Source organism: Manis javanica, chromosome 11, assembly GCF_040802235.1.
Source record: "Manis javanica isolate MJ-LG chromosome 11, MJ_LKY, whole genome shotgun sequence".
Classification (NCBI taxonomy): Eukaryota; Metazoa; Chordata; class Mammalia; order Pholidota; family Manidae; genus Manis; species Manis javanica.
In genome coordinates this window covers 14,444,928-14,465,358 of record NC_133166.1, presented here as the reverse complement: position 1 = coordinate 14,465,358, position 20,431 = coordinate 14,444,928, and positions in this window count along the sequence as shown.

Below are 20,431 nucleotides of genomic sequence, written 5' to 3'. Positions count from 1 at the left end.
AAAATATAAAACTATCTATCCTCCATGAAGAATGCAAAGAAGAGATGACAAAGTATTAAACTAACACATTTAGAGATGCTTGAGGCTGGAATCTGGATTAATCAGATACAGAAAACCCTGATGGAGCATGAGAAAATCAAATGTAGGGAGGGGGAAAAAAAGTCTAGGTGTCTGTTATCTTTTCTAGGGACCTTGGCCTGCATTAATACAGACTTTCATGAATTAAACTTGGAAATGGAATGGAGACATAGTCTTTTTCATTTCATTTTTAGTAGTATTACTAGGAGAACTAGAAGAAATATGAGTGTTCTTCTGTGGTAAAGGATCCTGAGAGAGCAAAGACCTGACACTTTAAAAATGATCGAGCCATTTTTGTGTAACTGCTCTCATCTTTTATAGGAGCAAGTATGCAATGAAGTTTCTGTGTATTGGAAACCCCTTGTTTTTATCACTTGTTGTGTAATGGAAGAAGACACTGTTACATAGACAAGAGGGAATGGCTACAAAGAGTCATTTGTGGCATTTTGTAGTAAAGACTATTATTGTGCCTGGAGCTGATTTTCTGAGTCCTGGTTGTATATCCAAATGACCAAAGGACATTTTTACAAGTGCATTTTAGGGGATTTTCCCTTACGTGTACTGATCAGAATCTCCCAGGATTAGGATTGGGAATCTGTACTAAAATTCAAATGGAAGTTACCCAGTCCACACAAATAATAAACCAGATAAAAAGCAACCAAGAAACTGACCAAATACAAAGCAAGCCAAACACAGCAAACTTGCTAAGCCTAGAAACAAATTAGATTTGGATTCAAAGTAGCAGGACATCCTAGCAGAATCTGGGCATGATTCTGCGGCAGACTGCAAAACATGTTTTACTAAGTACCAGGGCTTGTAAATGAATAAAAATAAACATGTAAACGAATCAAAAGATATTTAGGACTATTTTATAAAATAACATCATTTTTCCATGCAGTTGGAGAAACCTTTTCAGAAGAGAAAGAGCTGGAGTTGCATCAGGAGGTGTGATAAATGCACATATATTGCAACCTAGCTTATGTGTGTCATGGCCTGTGTCTGGATTTGAGACTCAGGAGAGCATTATAATATGTAAGTTAACAGTGTTATTTGTTACTCTTGAGTTTCATAAAGTAGTTTTATAAAGAAAGACAGACAAAGAGGAGGAGGGAAGAATGGAGAATTGGGGAATGGGGAAAGAGAATAAAAGTTCTTTCTTTTCAAAATTCCAAGCTTTACTTGAAATCTCTTATTTCTTTGGAGGCTATGGAAAACTGGTGAAAAAGCAGGGACATGTGATGAAACCCATATCTAACATTAGTTCTGTGAGTTCAAAAAAGTAACATATCAGAGTGTTAGTTTCTTTAGTTGAAAAATGGAAAGCAACAGGATTGCAAAAGCAGTTAAAAGAGATCATAAAATGAAGCACCTAGAACAATGTCTGGTTGTTTGTATTAAAAAGTGAGAGCTAATACTTGGTGCTATTTATGTAGTTTAGGGTTCATATCAAATGCCTAAAAAGGAATAGTCTATTTATTCAGCTATTTAGGATTTTTTTCTTTGGAATACATGTATATATTAGAATTATATATGTATATTATATATATATACATACACATATAATTATATATAATATATATATATCACACACACACACACACATATATATATATGCAAATGTACACAAATTCAGTCTCTCCTGGGTCCAAAATTACACTCAAATGCAGCTACTTTTGTAACTATGGGTAAATATTTAGAAGTTTGACTTGTTAATTTTGACTTTACCCTTTCAGTTGCTATTCTACTGTGTATTAATTAAATATCCTGTGAACCCTTTATGTTGTATGTTGTAGACATAACGACATATTTGAATTACACATCAAAAAAAGTGATTTAAACTGCACCTGTCTAAATGACAGGACTCACCATTCAGCTGTCAGAAGAAGGGTGATTTCTTAGGGAAAAAACCCAAGTTAACCTTGTTTCCAATTCAGGGTCTAACATTTCTTCGTTGTGTGCTTTGAGCCTAAGCACTTAATAGCTCTTGAGTCCCTATTCCCTACCTACAAAATGAGCTTGATTATAGATGTAATTCAGGATTTTGTAAGCATTCATGAGATAATGGTTCTAGAACTCAAAAACATGGTAGGTTGCTCAAATGTCATTTCATCTCCTTTTAAATATTTAAAGAATATTGTTATAATTATCATGCCTATTATCTATTGACTATTTATTATGTCATTTACCAGAGTCTCCTGAATCAGGAACTCTGGTCAACACTTTGCAAAATACTCTTATTTGTTTATCATGTCAAAATTGTTAATGGTTTGAGAACTGTGACAAAAAACATACATATTTTCAACAGACACATGAAAAGATGCTCCACATTGCTTGTCATTAGAGAAATGCAAATTAAAACCACAATGAGATATCACCTCACACCAGTAAGGATGGCTGCCATCCAAAAGACAAACAACAACAAATGTTGATGAGGTTGTGGAGAAAGGGGAACCCTCCTACACTGCTGGTGGGAATGTAAATTAGTTCAACCATTATGGAAAGCAGTATGGAGGTTCCTCAAAATGCTCAAAATAGAAATACCATTTGACCCAGGAATTCCACTTCTAGGAAATTACCCTAAGAATGCAGCACTCCAGTTTGAGAAAGACAGATGCACCCCTATGTTTATTGCATCACTATTTACAATAGCCAAGAAATGGAAGCAACCTAAGTGTCCATCAGTAGATGAATGGATAAAGAAGATGTGGTACATATACACAATGGAATATTACTCAGCCATAAGAAAAAGACAAATCCTACCCTTTGTAACAACATGGATGGAGCTAGAGGGTATTATGCTCAGTGAAATAAGCCAAGCAGAGAAAGACAAGTACCAAATGATTTCACTCATATGTGGAGTATAAGAACAAAAGAAAACTGAAGGGACAAAACAGCAGCAGAAGCACAGAACCCAAGAATGGACTAATAGTTACCAAAGGGAAAGGGACTGGGGAGGACGGGTGGGAAGGGAGGGATAAGGGTGGAAAGAAAAGAAAGGGGGCATTACGATTAGCATGTATAGTGTTGGGGGGGTATGGGGAGGGCTGTGCAACACAGAGAAGACAAGTAGTGATTTTACAGCATCTTACTATGTTGAAGGACAGTTACTGTGAACTTGGTGACAAGTAGTGATTTTATAGCATCTTACTATGTTGATGGACAGTTACTGTGAATGGGGATGTGAGGAGGACTTGGTAAAGTGGGGAGCCTAGTAAACATAATGTCCTTCATGTAATTGTAGATTAATGATACCAAAATAAAAAAAAATAAAAAAAATAAAACATACATATTTTATATTAAGCACACAAGCTCTAGAACCAGACTGCTGGGATTAGTATCCCAGATCTGCCTCTTAAAAGCCTAAAGCCCTTGAACAAGTTACATAACTTCTCTGTGATATGCATTTGTCATCTATAATTTGAAAATTATAAATTGCTTCTCTCATAGGGTTGTTGAGAACATTTAATAAATTAATACATGCCAAGTGCTAAGAATATTGACTAGCACATAGTAAATGTTTAATAGTGCTAGTTATTAGAACCGTTAAGTATTGTTATTATTCAAGAAGGACACTAGTCAAAACACCTAATGACCCTCTTAATTTTAAACATACCACACAGTCTTTTAAGATGAGTAATACAAAATGTTATAGCCACTGTATTATCAGACTGAAATGGTATGAAACGCTCAGTAAAGTAGTTAACAGCTCTAACGACGATAGAGTCAGCATTTCTAGATCCAATTCAAAATCATAGCATTTTTTTTTTCCAAGTCAGAGCATTTTATGTATTTTTAAGTATCCAGTCACACCTACTTCATGGAGGTAAACTCCTTAGGGCAAGGGCTGTAGCTTTTACTTGGTTTGCAAAGTGCTACAAAATCTTGATTGTTGGCAAGAGTTCATTCTCTGGAAATTGATGGGGTGGCTGAGGTAAGCCTTTAAGTAATTTAGATGGAGCATTTTAAAATCCATTTAGAAGCTATTTAGGGAAGTATGAGTCTGAAGTCAGAGTTGAAGCTGCAATGTCCTATGAGGCCCGCAGGCAGAGAACCACAATCGATAAAGGCCATTATCCTAAACAAGTCCAGAACAGTTTACCTGACTGAGTATTTTAATCCCTCTCTGGCAAGGGAGCAAAGGCAGATGGCATGAGACAAAGGACCCAGGAGCTCAGAGGGCTGCAGAGGCAGAGTAAGCCATAAAACTTCTGCCAAGAAGTCTCTCTGTACCAAGCAGTTCTCTCCCTTGCCTTTCCTGCCTCTTACTGCCCTCCCTGCTGCTGTTCTGTCCTGTACTTATCCAGTATTCCCACACTGTTCCAGTCTAGCAAAGCCTCCACATGTAAACACTGAACCAAAAATGTCTCCTCTATTAAAGCTTTCTAGATATCTCTATCTGACCAGTGGTTCTCAAACATGGTTGCACATTAGAATTATCTAGGACAATTTTGCATGCCTGGCAATTAGCCCCCCAAATCTGAATTCATGTTGTCTAGAAAGGGATACTGGCAATTTATCGTTTTTTAAAAAAGGTTTGTAATTGATTCTAATATGCAGCTAGACTTGGGCACCACATTGGATTGATACATCTCTTCTTGTCACTCCTTGCTCTACTTGACTTGGGTAGGTTCTGTCCTTTGTCTTTCAAAACTACTATACTATGAACTACATGAATTCAGGACTCTTTCTTGTCTTTCCTTCCTTCCTTCCTACTTTTTTTTTTTCTGGACTGAAGTTGATGCACAATAAACATTCACTGAATTTGAATTGATTCATTTGTTCACTCTTCATTTACTCACATTGTTAATTCTTATATTCTGGCATCTATTGATTGATTCATTCATTTACTGATGCATTCATTCAACAATAGTTTATGTTATATTATTCAAACAATGCATAAGCAACTGAATAAATGAACAGATTGCTATTTATATTAATCAGTCTGAAAGTACTAAGATGACAGGCAAAGAACATATTACAATTATATATGATTTTAATATGATTTATATGTACAGAGTCATACACATACTATATCCAAATGTACACAACCTACATGCATACACGTGTGCATTTATGTACATCAAACTACAACTGAGTGGTTAAGAGCACAGGCTCTCAAGACCAGACTGCCTGAGTTGATCTCTGACTTCACCAGGTACCATTTGTTCCACTCACCTGTCTGTCCTTCAGTTCCCTCATCTATAAAGTAGGGATAATAACACAAGCTACCTCATATGGATGTTGTAAAGATGAAATGTGTTCATCTATGTAAAGCAAGAGTAAGCATTATACAAGTGTTAGTTATTATTATTTTAGCCAGCTTCTCCTTCATATTTGTGCTATTTCAATTCTTATATAGCACTTCAGGACTAGCTAACTTAGACTGGGACAGACTGACTGCTCACAGCTCTTCACACTGCCGACACGTCAGAACTAGAGTTCTAAGTGATAAGCCTGTCATTTTTCCACAGTGAATTGCTGGCATATTTCCATGGAATAGATGGTGACATTTAAATAAAGGAAAGAAAGGTAAAAGAAAATAAATGTGCCTTGTCATCCTGAGGTCTTCCAACCATTTGGAATAATTTCTATGAATTAATATGCTGTCTTCTTCAAATAGCAGTTAACATCTGTGCTGCCAACAGATGTTCACCATGTCTGATATTACTGTTCCCCAACTACCCACATGTGCTTTATTCTCTTTGTGAGTGCTATACATCAAATTTTCACCCAAGTGGTATTTTTTCCCCCCTCCTAATATTTCATGGTCAGGGAATCTATATAAAATTAATTTTTTTAAAAAAACAACAATAATAAAATACTAAAGTATACATCACATATTATATAATATATAATGTAACTTTGTTATACAATGTAAACTATATATATTGCATATCAATACAGGATTCAGTAAGAAATGATTTTTATATAAAGTCTTATTTACCCAATTAAAACTTTATTTTACTTAATAATTTGAGTTTTGAAACTTTGTTTTTTCATGAAGCTTTTGGACAATAAGTCTAAGATTCATTCCCTAAACCCCAAAATCATCTTAAATTTGATACAAATTTTCATTATACATCCCTAAAATTATCTGGGTATTATAGCAGTAGCTGGCTACCAAGAAATGTCATTAAAAATCCCTATTTTTTTCTTTCTTAATTTAATCCTGATCATCGCTGGAAAATGATTACATTTACAACAAAAATTTTGCTTACTGATTCTTCTGCCTCTGGGTTTATGAAATAATTATTTGGGAAAGAAGATAATACAGTAGAGTACAGGAATCCATCATTTCTTAATTTTATGTCTTAATTGACAGAATGCTCTAATGCTGAGTTCTCTTCATGCACTTACTTTGTGACCAAGGATTAGTAAAACAATTTTTCTCAGTCACAAAGTTTCCAGCATTAAAATATGATTATATCTCAAAGAACATTTTCTAGTTTTCTCTCCCTGTCTCCCATGTCTAACACAATGCCTGAACATAGTTATTACTCAAAAAGGATTTACTAAAAGAAACTGAAAAGGAATCCAATAAACAAGGATTCCTCACCTCATTCACTGTGATGGCCTTTAGTCAGGGTCAGGTTAAACAATGGCTGTAGAAAACCATAAAGTGCCATGCCTATATAAATAGCAGCTCTATGACAGTGTACCACACCAGCTTCTCCCCCACCACTCCCCATACCATGGACTCCATTAGATGGTCCTCTGTGATGATGAGAGTAAAGATGCCAACATCAAGTGGAATTTGGGTTAGATGATTGCACAATTCTCCAATATAACTAACCTATACTACTGGATCTATCTCAAAAAATGGTGTGCATCACCTAACCACCCATGCATTTAACATTTATTGGATGCCTGTCAGGTTTCCAATCTGTGCCAGCATTGAGGGAATAGGGGAGAACAGAAAATAGTTAAATACCATCCTTCTTACTGAAGTATTTCACAATTTAGTCTGGAAAGATAAGCATGTCTATAAATGCAGATACTACAGGGCAGAAAAATAATAAATTCCATGAAAGAAATGATGTGGGAATTTAGAGGAAAGAGCATTTTTCCAATGGGGAAAATACAAAGAACTTCATGAAAGTGCAGTTTTTGATGTAGATCACACATGATAGAGAACAGACATTTACAAATGTAATATTTTGATAAACATTGACTGTATGCTTATATGTGGTACTGGAAAATGCTCATATAAAAGAAAACCAGCCTTCAGTGAATTTACAATGTAAGGGAAGAGAAGAAAAATGGTATAAAAAGTACAATGACACGAATATATACATTGACAATATGAGACACCTAACTCTACTTTAGGGAATGATTTCCAGAAGAAATGTCACCTAACTTAAACTTAAAGTAGAAAAAAAAAATGGAGTCAAATCTTTTTTTTTATGACTGGAATATATATTTTTATTGTTTCTTAAATATACATCAGTTTTATTCTCAGTCCTAGAATCATACAATTCCTATTTGAGTGTATCAAAGCCAAGAGTGTCTCATGAACATTTCAGTTATTTGGTACAAATAGTATGATTACATTAGCTAAGGGCTTCTTTCTTCTTAACCCAGAGGCTCTGCCTATACATCCCATTCCTATAAGGTTCACTCTGTAAATTAACCCTTGTCACCTGTGAGTTAGCAGGCCAAATGAAAGAGTATTGGAGGAGAAGGGAAAGACATGAGAAAGAGAAAAGCAGGGACAGGCAGGATGAAGAGGAGGAGGGTATGGAGCTAAACATACCTGAGCTAGAACACTAACAGTGCCGCGTTTTATTTTGTACAAGTTATTCAATCTCTGAGAGTCAGTTTTCTCATCTATAAAGTGGGGATAATAATACTTTCCCACTCAGGTTGTTGTAAAGAGGGGAGGAAAAGTATACATACAAATTACATTTGGTGTCTCACACGTAGAAAGCCCTTCAAATAATATTATGTATTATGATCTTTATTTTTTTTGAGAGGGCATCTCTCATATTTATTGATCAAATGGTTGTTAATAACAATAAAATTCTGTATGGGGAGTCAATGCTCAATGTACAATCATTAATTACCCCAAGCCTAATTCTCGTCAGTCTCCAATCTTCTGAAGCATAACGAACAAGTTCTCACATGGTGAACAAATTCTTACATAGTGAATAAGTTCTTACATGGTGAACAGTACAAGGGCAGTCATCACAGAAACTTTCGGTTTTGATCACGCATTATGAACTATAAACAATCAGGTCAAATATGAATATTCGTTTGATTTCTATACTTGATTTATATGTAGATCCCACATTTCTCCCTTTATTATTATTATTATTATTATTTTTAATAAAATGCTGAAGTGGTAGGTAGATGCAAGATAAAGGTAGAAAACATAGTTTGGTGTTGTAAGAGAGCAAATGTAGATGATCAGGTGTGTGCCTGTAGACTATGTGTTAATCCAGGCTAGACAAGGGCAATAAAACATCCATGGATGCAGAAGATTTCTCTCAAAACAGGGGGTGGGGGTGAGGTTCTAAGCCTCACCAATGTTGATCCCCAATTTCTCACCTGATTGCCCCCCTGCGACTGTGCCTGTCTTAGGTTGTTCCTCCCTTGAGGAATCTTACCCGTCTCTGGCTAACCAGTCATCTTCCGGGGCCATACAGGGATATGTAAAGTTGGTAAGTGAGAGAGAAGCCATATTGTTTGAAAAGGTTAGCTTTTTACTTCTTTGCAGATTTATGCCCTGTGGCTTCTATGCCCAGCATTTGTCTTGAGGTATCTTTACCACTTGGAGGAATTATAAATCTTTTTAAAAAGAGAAATTATGGAAGAGATTAGATGTTCTGGATAAAGATAAGGAAAGATTCAAGCACATCTGTCTGACCTCATAAAAGACCTTTAATTACTTCAACTCTATACAAAGAGCCAATATATAAAAGGCAAGTGGTATCAATGTTAGCAAGATAGAGATGATTTTGCATATTGGACATTGTCAGGGAATAAGGAGTGAGAAAAAGGAAAAACAAGTTCATAGGGTGATTTATATACCACATGGATTTTATTGTAAAGGGTCTTAGCAAGCTTATTCAACATTCATAGAGCACTCTGTCTATTCAATGCCTATATTAAGAAATGAAGATTATGTCCATATCACTGTAGACAATGTAAGAAAAGGCACATAAGTGGGAACATGTGAATGTGTGAAGAGTTGAGTATCTCATTAGCCTAGGAAAGGGTGAATGAAGGAAATTAGTGGACTGGATAATGTCTAGGTTATTGAGGATCTTGCCAATATGCTAAAGAGTTGAGGCTGTTTTGTGCTGATTAAGATTGCTATGGCAGCCCTATGTAGGAAGGAGTAAAATACAAAAAGCCTGATGGAGGGAGACCTGTTAAGTGTCTTAACAAGAGTGTAAACAGGATTTTAAAAGACCAGAACTAGGCTGGTTGAACAGAGAGGAGATACGAATCACACTTTGGTAGTAAAATCTAATTAAAAGGTTTGTCATCTCTTGTTAGTCTGTTCTTGGCTGATGTGATTACCAAGGAGAATAGAGACAAGGATATCCATTAACATTTATCACAATTATTACAAATTAGAACCAGAAAACAAATCATTTTTGAAAATCTAGTAAACCAATTGAATTAATTCCATATTTTCATGCTAATCCATACACAAATCAAGTGCAAAGCTTTTACTTTCAATTTAATTGGCCTTATCCTAGCAGAAATTTTTAGACTGAATTATAAGCTGCTTCTGAATTCCTATGTGTGACTTCACCAAAGCTGGAAAATATTTTGCTTTTCATGGGAGGTTTTGAGTTTTTTAGGGTGCTGAATGACATGCATTTAATGATGTGCAGCTCTGGGGATGGCCTAGAAGTAATTTGCTCCATAGAATGTGATTTGTTTATTTTAGCCTAGGTTTTGCTCTTTAGTTAATCATCAGTTCAACTGGCTTCATTTATGAAAAACTGTATTGTCTTGTAAAGATCTTTCAATGATGAAAAAATACTTAAAGAAAAAATACTGCAAGCTTTGTAATATGCTTGAGATGTGGAGACTACTTGATGCCACTCTGCCTTTGATTTCTCTTTAGGCCATCTCAAGAGACAAGTTAGCAAGAATTTTACACAATGATAGAGCACACTTGTCAATAAAGCTTGAGTTTTACTGACATACATCCCAATATAATCTTGTTTCCTCTTATTGGAAAGAATCAGACGTTTTTTTCTTTTTTCCTTAGCAAGAACAATATCTCCCAAGAGATATTTACCCAGGAAAAAAAGTAGAAAAAAGAAAAAAATTGGGAAGCGCTTCATAATCTATTTTTGTAGAAACAATTCATAAAGGGGAAATAGCATAAACTATATATCCATCTAGAATATAATATAATAACATTAAATCCAGAAAATGCCCTGTCTCAGTAATTTTAGTGGCTCTGATCACTCTGGGTATCTTTGAATTAATTTCATAACACAAAATGCATGGTTCTGTTTGCACTGAATAATCTGAGAAGTACAGTCTGTAGAAACTCGAGGCCCATCAGAGAGGAAGCCACACACACAGCTTGGATGTGGTGAGCACTCAGAAAATACTTGGTGGTGATGATGAAGATCAGCTCTTTCCAATGAATATGAATCAAGAACAGGAGTCACTGCCATTACAGCACATTACACAGAAATGCTATACTACTTTTGTAAAACAATTTGTAGCTTATCAGCACTCTCACATTTATGGGTCTCATTTTAATCCTCTGCCAAAATTCTGAGGGAAGAATAATGCTCTTTACCTCTTTCTTTCCAAAGAGAAAACTGTGGCCTGCAAAAAAGCAACTCACTAGTGATTATAGTCACTGGGGTACTTATTTTTTAAACTGCAGGCACAAAGCCCATGCTAAGTGATTCGCTTCTCATTAGTGACAAGGGAAGAGCTCCACATGGACTTCCACGGTTGATGCAAGATCCTAGAAGCTAGGGCTTTGGTCTGTCTTCCTCATCACTGGATCTCAAATACCCCACATCACACAGTGTGAGACATCCTATAGATGTTTAGTGTATGTTTCTTAGATAGATGAACAGACAGAAGGCCATTACCAACAGTGGGCATGTACTGAGCAATGGAATTGGGTCAACATTGGGTTTGATTAGACTTAGTAGGACAGAACTGACCACATCAACAAGTTTTTATATATTAACAATGTTATACATATTACAGAACAGGTAGGACCCCATCTCATGGTAATATGACAGAAGGAGGAAAACACATTGCAGCTGTGTGCAATATTACAAGTTTGGTGTTAAGACACAGAGAAGGCTCTCATTCAGGGAAATCAGCAGTAAGCTTTTTGCACTGAATGCTAGTAGTGGTGAAATAAGTTTGAGGAAACAAGAGCATGATACTATATACCCATCCCTTACCCTCATCCTTAAGTGTGGCTTGCTTGCCTGCACCTGCAAGGCCACTTTCTGCCAGAGGCCTTTCCTGGCCATACTCTCTACACCTTCTCCTACATACTATCCAACCACAGCCCCGATAGTTAGGTGCCAGCTGGTTTTCCTTCACAGGACTTATCTCCATGTGTATTTTACTTATTTGTTTATTTGCATATTTTTGTATTTCCCAGTAATGTTAATTGGTTCGTTAAAGGATGTTGACTTTCTTGCTCATAGCTATCTCTGTAGTCTAATAGGACTTCAATAAATATATGATAAAGTAATAAATGAGCATAGGCTGAAAGGTATAAGATTTTGGTGCAAACTTCTCTTTTGATCAAGTATAGGTGGGGGCAGCTGAGGAAAAATTCTTTGCAGAAAGAATATGAAGTTTTCAGCTTTGTTGACAAAGGTGAGCAAGAGAGTGAAGGGAGGAAAAGTCAAGTGAAAATGGCATCCATATTTCAGTTGCATAGTCAGGCATTCTCATCCGAGCAGCATCACCTAGCAAGCCACAATCATTCTAAGCCTTGATTTACTCTCAAAATAAAGGATTTTATCCATAAGTAGTCTCTAAGGCCTCTCCAACCTTCTTAAATAATATACTATTTCTTTTTCCTCAATGCTCGCATTGCAAGTTGTGTATATCTCTATAATAAATGCTATCACGTTGCTTTGCCCTTGCCTTACATGTATATAATACTTGCTTTTTCTCTTCATGACTATAATTCAAGCACATATGAGGGAGTTGTAGGGGGGTGGGAGTGGCTACTGATTCAAAATTTTTTTGTTTGCCAGCAGATTTGAAGTAACATGTCCTTTGCATTTTTGTAAAGGTTCAATGCTAAACAGATACTTGCATGAACTGTTGGATGAGAGCTCTGGTTGATTTCTTCCAAACCACCCAGATCAAATTATTTCCACACTCTTTTTTTTAAGGAATAATTTCTATGACTTCCTAAATCTTTTCACTTGACTGCCACAGGATTGAGACAGATAATACATTTTCTTCTTTTTTTTTTTTCACTTTCCTGATCTAAATGGCCAGGCTGCAGGAGACAATAAAACAGGCTATGAATTCCTAAGCTGGTTTCTATTCGTAGGAGACATTAAGCTCTACAAGACTGATCAGATTTCACATCACCAGTCCCAGTAGCCCTAGCAGCACCTCAGATAATTACTTAATTTGTAGCTGTACATTTGAATCATAAAATTCCAGTTAGATGAATCCATGGAGCAAACATGTAATTAAGATTAGAGTGCCCACATAGAAAGTGACTACTATTATGGTCATTACCACACTGACATTGTAGAACAGATTGAGGATTCCAGATTCTTGAATTGTTTAAAGGTCTTAAAGTAATTGAATATTTATTAATAAACTCAGTTAAATTAGGACAATGATTGACATTGATCATAAAGCTGCACTTCAGGGGAAAAAATGGTATGTCTTCTTGTAACATATTTGGAGTTTAAAATCACAATCTGAATGCAAAATGTACATGAATTCTGGTTACAGCAAAATATTTACATTGTTATCCTAATAGATATGACTGGAAATAAACCAAACTATGTTTCCTTCTTTGCCTACATGCTTTTTCCCACACAACTCTTTGGCCTTTTAAACCCAGTTCCATCACAGTGCTGGGCACTTCGAAGGTACCAAGGAAACAATTATTAATTGAAATTACTGGCATAAAATGTTTTTGGTGGAAGATTAGGCAATCATATGAAGCATATTCACAAACATTGTGAGAATATACAGAAAATGCTTATAATAAATTTTATATTGAAGTGAAGTAAAAGTGTATGATCACAACCATGGAAATACACTCTTGTTAAATGTGGTTCTGTCCACTCTATGTGATGCAATTATAGTAGATTTTAGTTTCCTTCTTAGTTTTTATTTTTTATTTCAAATTATATTTTGATTAATTTTTGTTTTAGGATATTGAAACAAAAAAGAAAAACTTGGAAAAGCACCCCTTTCTCTGAATGGATGAACCTGTATGTCTGGCAGTGTAAATATTGTGTACTTAATATTATTATATAAATTAATAAGGTACATCAATTAATTATTAATTATCTATGCAGGTAAGGTCCTTATAAATGTGAATGAAGTATGTATTCCTTTCCACATTTACTTTGAGAAAATACACATTTGAAAGTTTTCTGAATATGACTAAGTATAGCTTTGTAGAAGAGGGGAAAAAAAAGAAGAAAAAGAAACCAAATAATTTATACAGCTATCTAACTGATTTCATTGACAAATCTGAAATAAAATGAACTCCAGGTCATATAGGTCTTCATGTTATGATTACCACTGGTAAAGTTCCATTTGGGATATCTACATGCAATTGTCTAGCTCAGAATGCTGCAATATTCAGTCTCTGTGTGTGCTGCATATGACCTTGTATCTTCAATAACCATAAAAACTTTGATTTGTATAGCTCCAAAGTATTTTTATGTAAATTATCTTCCATGTTGAAGTATGAAGAAGTATAGTTCCAAAGTGTTTTCATATAAATTATCTTCCATGTTGAAGTATGAAGAAATCTTTTATAAATCAAATATATTTTAGATAAACATGAAGGAAAATAAAATATTTATTGAGCAACTACTACTTGTATTGATATTATATTGAACAAATTCACACATATTATCTCTTGACTCATCATGATATACTTCAAGGTAATTTTTACACTTATTTCCTGTGATAAGCAGAATAGCTCCTCAAAGATGTCCATGTGCAAATCCTTAGAAACTGTGACTGTCTCATGTTACATGGCAAAGAGACTTTGCAGATCTGGGTCACAGACCTTAAAAATGAGAGAGTATTCTGGATTATCTAGGTGGGTCCAATCTAAACATGAGCCTCTAAAGCAGAGAACTTTCTCCTGCTAAAGGCAAAAGATATGCAGTAGTAGGGCAAGTTAGAGAGATTACCAGCGTGATGAGGATTCAGTGAGCCTTTGCTTGTTCTGAGATGTAAGGCAACATGTACAAGAACAAGAGGAAGAGTTGAGGGCAGCCAAGCAAAAAAATAAAAGTGACCTCAGTCCTACAACCCATGGAACTAAATTCTGCAAACCACCTGACTGTGGAAGCAGAGTCTTCCCCTGAATATCAGAAATATAGCCCAGCCCGACAACACCTTGACTTTAGGCACATGAAATCCCAAGCAAAGGATCCAGTCATGCCATGCCAGACTTCAGACCTGCAGAAGGTAATAAACAGGAGTTGTTTTCAATCACTACACTTAAGGTTAGATGTTACAGCAATGACAGAAAACTAATAGATTTTACCACTTTATGGATGAGGAAGATTCTGAAGCTTAGCAAATAATTTACTTAAGATCAAATAGCCATATACAGAAGAACTCTTTTCATAGCAGGACTTTGATTTTTGTCTACCATACAATAGTTACATAGGAATTAATAATTATAGAAGACAAATCACTTTCTTTGCTTGCATCTTAGCATGTGAAGTTGACAATAATCATTACAATCATCATAACAACACCATTGTTTTAAATATTTGCCATATGCCAGGCATTTTGCCAAGCACTTTACACTGCTCAACATACTAAATGTTTATAGCAATGGTATCGTTAGTTCTGAAAGCATTTCCATTTTATAGATGAAGAAACATTTAGAAAGGTAAAGTATCTTGGTAAAATAAGTGGTACAAAAGGAATATGTATCCAGTTTTTCTGCCTCCAAAGAGTGATAGGTAAGTTATACATGAAAGCAAGTAACAAAATCATAGAAAGAGCTTAAGTATTACCTGTTAGTGGTTTTATTATTGATAAACATAGACAATTACTTGAGCTCTGACTTTTTGCCTGACACCAGGCATTCATCTAGATATTTCCCATATGTTTAGTAATTTCTCTCCACAGCCATCTGATATAGATATTGTGTCCATTTGAAACTGAAGGAAATTAAGGTTTACAGAGTTTAAACCACTTTTCTTGGGCCACAAAACAAGGAAATGACAGAGCTATATTTAAGCTCAGGTTTGTGACTCTAAAGACTTTGTTTTTAAATTTCCATACCTTAATCTTCAGATATTAATCAGAGTAAGCAGAGGAGCACTACTCCTCCTCAGGAGCCTATAGGTTAATACTGATCTTTGGAAATGAAAAACAAGCCTCTTAACCCATCCAAATCTTCCAAGCACTTGGTTTCTGGCTGGAAAACTGTCAGTTCAGTGTAAGGTATGCGTGAGCCCAGGTGGGTATTCTTGGCCTTGTATGGAGGCTCTTGAAAAATGTCCTCTGTGTCAAAGACCGGACATCTTCTCTGATCTCTTCAAATAAATATGTTTATGATTAAATACAGTTATGTGAGAGGGGAATTTGGGAGCCACTACATCTTTGATGTCAATCATTTTTTTTGTGCTGGAGAAGACTGTGTCCAATACTAATGCCATCTGAAAATAAATGACCATACTACTTGGTTAATCAGGATTCTTCCTGAGAGCCTTTCTTTCCTCCCACTCCTGCCTTGGTCTTAGAGGTCATTGTGAGAAGACAGGATAATGTTCCCAAATGTTTTTCTGTCTTGGCTAAGCTTGTATAGAAGAGCACTGTGAGTATTTTAAGGTACTGCTTCTGCAGTTAAAGTACGGACATATTTCAGAGAACTAAAATGTATTTTGCTTTCAACTAAGGGATGGTGGTTTGGCTGACACTATGAGATTTTATGAGGCTAGACAGAAACTAACATGTATTTAATGTGTCCTACTCAGCTGACACTGTTAATCACATTTATACTGTCACATATAATCTCTCTCTCTGGCACATAAACACATGCTCACACAATAAGAAATGTATTATTATTTCCATTTTATTGATAAGCTAACTGACACTTCAGGCACCTACCCATATCGTCCAGAGTGAAAAAAAAAAAAAATGAAAACATGATAAATCTGGGGTTCAAACACAACACAGTCTGATCCCAAAAACCTTATTGCCACCTAAAGCACACTACATTTATTAGATATATATGTGTTTCTTTATATTGAAAAGTAATGCACTTGAAACTAGTCCACAAAAGTTTCTTGAAGATAAGTTTTAATTTGTGATATTTACCCTTATCCATTCTCCTTCATCTATGTAAGTTCTTCTTATACTTAATGTTCAGATGAACCTTTTCCTTTCCTGATTCATTAGTCTGACTTACATGTCTCTATTTTGTGTCCCTAAAGCAACTGTTTAATAAGTGTATCACAATATTTTATCATTGTTATTTTTCTGGAATATAAGCCTCTCATTAAGCTTTTAGATTTTGTTTTCCTACTCATATTCCCAAAGCTTAGCAGAATCACAATATTATGCACTAAGTAAATTCTTACTGAATGAATAATATAGTTAAATAACTTTTTAAAATGTGAAGTATTTTATTGATGGCTCAGATTTTAAAAATATTTTTGTATAGTTTGATATAGGAGAATGATTTTCAACAGAGAGGATTTTACACATTTATTTTTTTAATCCATAAAAAGTTTGGTTAAGGGCAAAGAAATTTGCCCTTTACAGATGAAAATCTATATTAATTAAGGAAAGAATTTAATAATTACCTATAAGAAATTAATGTTTGCTATTGTTGATATGGGTGTAGATGACTTAATTTGGAATATAAATATGCCTGCCAATGGTATGAACTGTCAACCTGGAATTGTAGTTGCTGAGAAATATAAGGGTATCCTATAAGACAGTTAATCAAACAACTCTACTTAGTTGTCTTCTGATCTTACTTTAGTGTAACAGAATGCACAATTATAGATTTTTAGATAATTTAGATAGATAAGCCCTTGAGGAACTTATAGTCTCAGAAATGTGGAGACAATGTTATTTAAGTAAGGTTCATCTTAATAGATGCTGCTATACATATATGGATAGAGTTCTGTGGTGGCACAGGGGATAGGAACTTGGTCAAAGGTTGGTGACATTATTCACCATTTTCTTGAGCATTTAGTAGAGTTTCATTCTCCACCTTCCTTTTCCCTCTCTTTATAGCTTTTAAAAAAATTGTAATCAATAAATAAATCAGTTTTCTTACTTTCTTCCTATTGACCAGCATGGATTTTCTTACTCCCAGGTAGTTATCATGAATAAAGGGGAGGATTCTTTGGAAGCATCAGAGTGAGACCCCCCTTTAGATTATATCTGTTTGTTTCTTTTAATAATAAGTGAAATAGTTTTTGTAATAAATCTGGTTAAGCTTTGCCTTGTAACTATGTTTTGTTGGAAACTTCAAGAGTCAAATGCCAGTACATTCTTGGGTATCTGGTAATTAGAGAGATGCTGTACCAAATAGACTGAAGCAAATCAAGTTTCTGTTTTGGGAACAGCTTTGCACACTCTGGGAAGAAGTCAGAGGTGAGAAAGGGCAGCCCATAAAATTATATTTGGAACTTATTTGAAGATATCCATGCTGTCTTCTTTTTCAAGACACAAAGGGCATATAGAGTTCTCCCTTTCTCCAGTCTGCAAAGAATTCTGCAAAGATCAGAAATGAGCAGTGGGATGCAGCTAACCGGGATACAGTTCTCTGTACAGAAGAGCTGCGTGTCCACTTGCGAAGAGTATGCATTGCTTTGTAAATCAAAGTACCCAGAAAACTTAGATATCTCCATAATTCAATTAGCAGCCAAGGAAGAACAGGCAAAATCAACCAAAACCCATTGTTTTATTTATTTTTAGGTATTTTGGAGGTTTAGTTGATGTTCTTGGAATAAGAGAACAGCTATTAAAGAAAGAGGGAAAATAGATCATTAATTTACTTTTTTATACCCTGACCCCAAAAACAACTTCCCCAAAGCCTTTGTATCTAAAGTGCATTATTTCTACTTATTTCTCACTCAAAAAAATTTGTTTTAGAATACGACATCCTATAGCAAAGACATTATCCGACTGTCTTAAGTCATATGGCTACACAAGCAAAGAACTCAGTGATCTGTGGTCTGTCTGAGAACACATAACTGTCTGAAAACTGAGAAACACTAGTTTTCAAACTGTGGTTCACAGAACCCTAAGAATATTCAGAGATGTGCATCAGGATCATGTGGCGGTAAGGAAATGGGGTTTGAGAGTGCAACCACTAGACCCTCACACCTGTACCAGAGAAACACAGCTTTAACTGTTTTATATACAGGTGAAAGATTTTACTTTTAAAAAATGTTCTGAAGCCAAAAATATATTTAAAAACCATTAGGATAATATAAGAATACAAGCTATCAAAATAAATGGACTAAAGCTTTATATTGGAACTCTACTACTTGTTAATGATATGACCCTATGGAGTTTTAATTTATTTGATCTGTACTTTACCCACCTAAAAATGGTGGTATTACTACCACTGCATGTACAGAATTATTTAGAGAGTAAGAGGAAGGGGATGAACATTTATAGAGGCCATAGTAATTACCAGGATCTGCAGAAAACTATTCAACCAATTATGCATTCCTTTCTACTTTCCCTCCACCTCCATGTACACTAAATATCTGATACTCAAATAAACTGCAATATATTGTTGATCCAGATTGGTATTTATTTACATTATCATGCATTCCACATTACAACTACCTGAGCAACAAGGTGATACAGCATGTTTTGTGAGGACATCAATAGTTCTAAGAGGATTTCATTGTTATCCCTTGCCATTCATTGTCTTGTTATTTTAATATCAGCACCCTAAACCCTGTGAAAACAATTACTCCATTTCATCCCAGAACCCCTTTCCCTTTACTCTACAGCATCAGACTATAGATATTTTGTAACTTTCCAGTTCCTTCCAATGTCTAGTACCTTTAAAGGTGATCAGCTCTAGCTTGCTCTTAATCACCAGTATGCTGAGATAAAAACAAATTTAGTTAATTTTTTATTGGAAAACTGTTAAATCCCCAAATTAAATACCCTATAAAATCTCCTGAAGAAAAAAAATGGTTTAGTAAGGAAGATGGATACATGGATAAATAGTTAAACAGATGTTTGTGGCAAAATGTAGTTACTGAATTCTAAACATAAAATAAAATTTATGGATAGGAACCAGTAATGCCTAAATTAAAGCATTTGTAGTTAATATTAGTTCAATTCTGGTTCTCAAGAAGCACATTATAAAGGAAGTGATTTAAAAAGAAAACAGTATTATGAACTCCATATATTACATTCAAATACTAAATCTTAAGGAATCTAAGTAAAATGACTTTAAGGTAACATTCAGGATGAATGAGATAGATAAGAAAATGGACACTTCTTTCTATAGTCTATCAACAGAAATTTCCTCTTGCTCAGGTTAGTCCATTTTTAAAAGACTTTTTTGGGCACTAGTAATAGTGCTATAGCAAATACTTTCTATATGGAGTTATATAAAGTAATCAGGGAATTTGAATTCAGTACTGGTATCAGACTCAAGAATAAATCCTGGCTCTAACCTTACTGCCTGTGAGAGCTTCGGGTGATCACAGAAGCCTTCGGTCTCTGTTGTATGATATGGGCTAACCATCCCAGCTCACATGTTTGGGGGTATAGATTACTAAACTAATGTCTGTGAAGTTGTTTTGGATGTGGTAAGTATTCGGTAGTTAGTTGATGGAAGGAAATACAAGATGTTTCCCCCTTTGTAAATGACCAAAATTCTCTATTTCCCATTTGCAAAATTCACCATTCATTATTTTTCAATGTGAACACAAGATACAATATTCACCTACACAGAATGGTGACCAATCTCCACTTCCAGACATTTTTTATCTGAAGCATGTCTACATGCTTCAGCATCACCTTGTCTCACTAAAGTAGGGTTCGTTAAGGCTGATAGTCTTCTCACCCCTTTAGTCTCAAACTCCTGAGAGTTAAAGGAAATAAAAATATAATTTGATTAATTTTCTATTTTGAGCAATCTGTGAAACAATTATTTGAGAACTGGTTAACA